The sequence below is a fragment of the Macrobrachium rosenbergii genome, chromosome 7, assembly GCF_040412425.1.
Source record: "Macrobrachium rosenbergii isolate ZJJX-2024 chromosome 7, ASM4041242v1, whole genome shotgun sequence".
Classification (NCBI taxonomy): Eukaryota; Metazoa; Arthropoda; class Malacostraca; order Decapoda; family Palaemonidae; genus Macrobrachium; species Macrobrachium rosenbergii.
The window spans coordinates 14,709,848-14,715,132 of record NC_089747.1 but is presented as its reverse complement, the minus strand read 5'-3'; positions in this window follow the sequence as shown (position 1 = coordinate 14,715,132).

Genomic DNA, 5,285 nt, shown 5'->3' with positions numbered 1-5,285 from the left:
TTTATTGATTTTCTGCCCAACACACCAGTAACAAGTGGCTTTTTTGCAGTTTTGCATTTTATTATAGTAAAACTTCAAAGATCAGAATAAGCAACGATCAGGACACATTTTGCTGGTTTATTTTTATGCAAAACAAACATAACAAGGAGACGAGTTTGGTATAAGAAAGCACAAATGTGAAAATTAAAAACTTTGGTAATTTTCTCTCCTAAACTGTAGTAGCATTTTGCTATCCAAGTTTTTGTTTTACTATAAAGCTCCCAATATCTGGCATAATGTGAATTTGCTTTGTTTTTCATATAAAAAAAATATAAGCTAAAAAAAGGGTTTGAAATAAGGAAAAACTAATGTAAGGAGCCAAACTGTAACAAACAAATAGTGTAGATTTTTGGAGATTTAGTTATTTTCAGTGAAAATTTTAGGTACTACATTTGTGGAGATTTAGTTATTTTCAGTGAAAATTTTAGGTACTACATTAGTACAAAATGATTATAATGTAAAAAAACACTGATGACAGGTAAAAATTGTTAGTAAATAACATTTGTGAATTTGTAGTAAAATATCATAGTGCCTGTTCAAAGAAAGTGTGAGAGAATGAGGCATAAAGAAATCTAAAAAAGTGTCCTTTCTTAGAGAAAACCTTAAGAGTAAAGTATTTTAGCTCAATGGTCTGGTTAAATGTGCTCATGCTATCTCTCTGTGATTAATTTTTAAAAAAGTAACATTGAAAATCTAATTTATTTTGTATTTTATTATTATTGATACCATTAACAGGAGATAACCAAAGTAAAACAGTGTTATTCCTTATATCATGGTTAAGTAGGCTGTAGACTAATTTACGCTTAAAATTTAGTAAAGATCCAGCCAATCACCACTCCTTCCTTTAGTTCTGATCTTTGAAGTTTTACTTCTATGTGTTAGTGTTCATACAATGGATACATCTCTTTATTTTACTTTGGCATTTCGCTAGCTATGCAGCCATTTACCTGAGATATGAAATTTTTCATGGAAGAAGAGTTATGCCTTCTGCCAGTTAGATATATTTTTCGGAAGCCAGGTTTTTGCTTGTAACGTCATTGACTTTTTCCCAAGCTTAGTTTGTGACTGACATGACACTTTATTGTTCCTCTAATCTGTACTCTTGAAACTTGTGACTAAATCCTCTTCACCAGGCACAGTAATTTACTGCCTTGGTCAGATGTGATGACTTCTCCCATCCTGTAAAATGTTGTGCTGGTGGTTGAGTCGTCTGAGCCTGCAGCCAGTTGTTCAGTACTTTGCTAACTGCAGAGGGAAGATGTTCAAGATGAATAGGTTAAGATCAGCTGCTGGTATGTCTTGCTTTGGTACCAGACACACCCCCACTACATCTTCATGGGTCATAGTAAGAGTGTTGGTGCTCGGATGATGCCTCACCTTGGTCCTGCTTCTCTGCCAGTTCTTTGTATACACTGAAGTGTGTGCTCTTTCACCTGTACTTGCTTTTCAGCCTGTTGATGCTGACCTGTCTGTTACATATCATGTTTGCATCTCACATGCCATACCTGCTGCCAGACTTGCCACCAGCTATCCTCATTCTATTCCTTACATAACCAGTGATTAGGTCAGTACCAGCCATCAATAATGGTCTCAAGGCTGGGTTCTCCTGCCCAAGCTTGGTCATGGAATATGGTGACTTGGACTGAGACTCAGTCTTGTACCGTATTTTTTTAGTAGATTTTAAAATTATTTCTTGATATTTTAAGTTCTTAATCATTTTTATTGGATATATCATTTTTAAAGTTATTAGAATGAATCTCGGATATCATGGGAAAGACAAATATTTCCCAGTTTTGCAGTTATTCTGAAAAACCTTTATGAAAAACACCTTTATTTTGAATGTACACAAAATATCACGATGGAGTCTTGCATGATTTCATTGCTATAAATCCATTCAGATTCTTAGGGTGTCCAAAAATTCATCTGTGGTCAAATGCATTCGATTATGGCTTATGGTTTATGAGCGCACCAGTAAGTTGTTTCACACAAAGCCCATCAATAGTAAAGTATTTGGCATATTCCTTGGACATGAGATCCTAGTCACATCAAACATACCCCTCTTTATCACTAAAGGTTATTTGTACAATTCTCTTGACAAGCTAAAGTTTTAGCTTTGCTGCCCATGTGGCCAAGTAAGCAGTTGTTTCTGTAGTAGTGTTCCTCTCATTGTTGTTGGTTGCAGTGTCCTTGATGTCATTGTGCCTTATAGGCTGTTCCTTCGTCTTTAGAAAAGAAGTGATTTACAACCAGTATTTTACCTGTTATCCTTATCCTTGAGGTTGTTAGTTGAATTCATTCTCAGCCATGCTCTCTTAGTTTTCTGTTAAAAAAAAACTATTGTGCCAGCTTTGTCTGTTCGTCTGCCCTCAGATCTTATAGCTTGTCCATACAGCTCTCCCATGGAACCAAGACCATCACTGTCATTTTGAAACCATCAGATTCATTCACGTGTGCATGGATACATTCTTTTCAGGATTGATAATGTTGGGAGGAAATATGTAAGTGGTTCTTTCATCCTTTCAACATTTTATACAAGATGGAATCTTAATCTTAGACTAAGATGTTACATGGACCCCCAAAGTTGATAGTACGATTTTATTTTTCTTTCATTTGGAGTAAGAACTTTATTCTGATGATGTTTTATTAACTTAAATTATGCTTAATTTTTTCATTACCACAGCTATGTCTGACTTTTTTTATTACCACAGCTATATTCTATCACATATGTAAATTGGTTGTCCATAATTCATACTTTTGGAGGAGCTAGCAATTAAGCGTAAAGACTAGTTCTCTTTCATTGATGTACTTTGTGGCATATGTAGAGCATTCCAGTGTCTTTGAGTAAGATATTTCTTTAACTGCTCCATTTTTTTTAAGTTCTGTACATTGGGCTCATAACATATGGGAACTTATGATAGGCTGTTTCAACTTTATTTGGATATCTTTTGTTGCCATTGAACTCCAGACACATTATTCAAATACTGTACTTTACTGAAAAGTACTGTAATTTCACAAAGAAAGAAGAAAAAGTAAGCCAAAGATGAAAATAGGTATTGGTGACACATTAGAAATGTCTGTGGAAAGTTAAATAGTTAAAATACACTAATGATTGTCTGTAGTAAGTGACATCTATGCAGTGCAAGGTTGCATATACATATCTTGATAAGGTTATTCCAGATGATTTTACCACTGCTCATCATGTCAAGTAGTGTATTTTCTAAGTTGTAAATCCACTGCTTACAAATCATGGTTTCATACTGAAGCTACTACCTCCCTACCCTTATATTCTGACTTTGCTATTGCAGTAAACTTGAGTCTTTCCTCACATCCAAGCTATCCTATGCTGTTAAGACAACCACGTGTTGCTTTTAATTTCGTATTGAGCTATGATTATGATAGCTTATCTAGGAGGAAAATCTTTAATTTAGCCAGATTTATTGCCATAAAAATACTGTCTATGTTTGTTGTTTACTCTTCCACACTCTGTCCTCGAAGAAAAACAGAATTAATGGAGGCAGAGTAGGCACAAGAGAATGAATAATGCTTGGATGAGAACTTTGAGATGGTAAGCTAGAGATAATGAAGACTTGTGGAAGATAAGGCACAAGAAATATGTGAGGTCCGAATTTAATAGAGGCCCCTTGTGTCGCACAAAGATTTTTCATGTGTAAAAATGTGCATATAGCAAGTAACAATAGAAACGAAAAATTTCACTTGGTCTTTTTCTCATATAAATGGGAAAGTGAATGTTCTTTTATTTTTACTATTATTTGACCCTAGTTGAAAAAGCAGAATGCTACAAGCCAAGTATTCGAGCAGGGAAAGCAGCCTAATGTGGGAAGTTGGAAGTGAGGAAAAAAGGAAAAAAAAGATAATGGAATGGTGGCATGAGTCTTGTCTGAGCATTCTCAGTAAAAAGAAGCATTAACTGAAGACAGCAATTCAACTACCTAATAATGAAGGCCATTCTTTAATTTTGCCACCGCCACTAAACTAATAGGAAACTTAAGATACTGAACCTCACTAACAAGAAGGCAACAACCCCCATTGGGTGTTAGTGCCGTCATGTAGGCTACCGCATTACTTAAGGTTCTTTGCTGTGTGCCTTCTCCCCCTAGCTGCAACCCCTTTTGTCCTTTTTACTGTACCTCCTTTCATATTCTCTTTCTTCCAACTTACTTTTCACCCTCGCTTAACAACTGATTCATAGTGCAACTGCGAGGTTTTCCTCCTCCTACACCTTTCAGACCTTTTACTGTCAATTTCCGTTTCAGCACCGAATGGCCTCATAGGTCTCAGTGCTTGGCCTTTGGCCAAAATTCTGTATTCAAGAGTGAAGCCTGGACTAGAAATGCTGTGTATCTGACACTGATTGATGGTATAATCTGTGAAGTCTAACTGTAAAGAGCAAACCAAATTAATGAAATAATTTATGAACCACATACAATGACAGAACCTGAGAAAAACAGATCTGAAATATGAAATTCAATTAAAGAAGTTTTTATCCAGCAACCGAAGACCTAAGTCATTTGCTGAACACCAAACAGGAACAATATTGAAAACACGGTATGGTAAGTTAATAAAAATGTTTATTCAGAATAGGCAGGTCTCAAAGGTCTTGAAAAACTTTCTCCCTATACAATTTATATAATTTGTACTATTGAAGAAGATATGGAAAAGATGTTTAACAAAAGTGGAATTGCAGCCGAGTGTGACACCTAATTTTTTTACATGTTGCGTGAACAGCTTTATGAAAACCACGTAACTGAAAAGATCTTGGTGGGGGATCCAATGCCCTGGGTCTACTATGCTTTGAGTTTTGTAAGGATTCAACATATTTGCAGTTTTAGCACCATTTATTGATTTTAGCTAATTCTTGAAAAGAATCAGCAACTACAGTTCTATAATTAAGTGACAGGATAAGTGAAAATGAAGTATCTGGTAACATTCCCTGCATCAGCACAATCAGTTTGTTTCCAGGACAGACAACATGCTGTATTGTGCGTATGATGGGTAAATATTGGGGAAGATCCGAAGAGCTAGCAATGAAAAATATGAAAATAAATAAATAGATAAAAAAAAGTCAGTGACCATTAAAACCTAAACAATGTTCCTTGTATAAAATATGAATGTAAAACCATCCTCTAGTAATTTAGAGCTTAATCATAAACATTTAAATTATTTATGGTATAGTTCTAAATTGCGGAATAATATTTAAATCGTTTATAATATAGCTCTAAATTGCT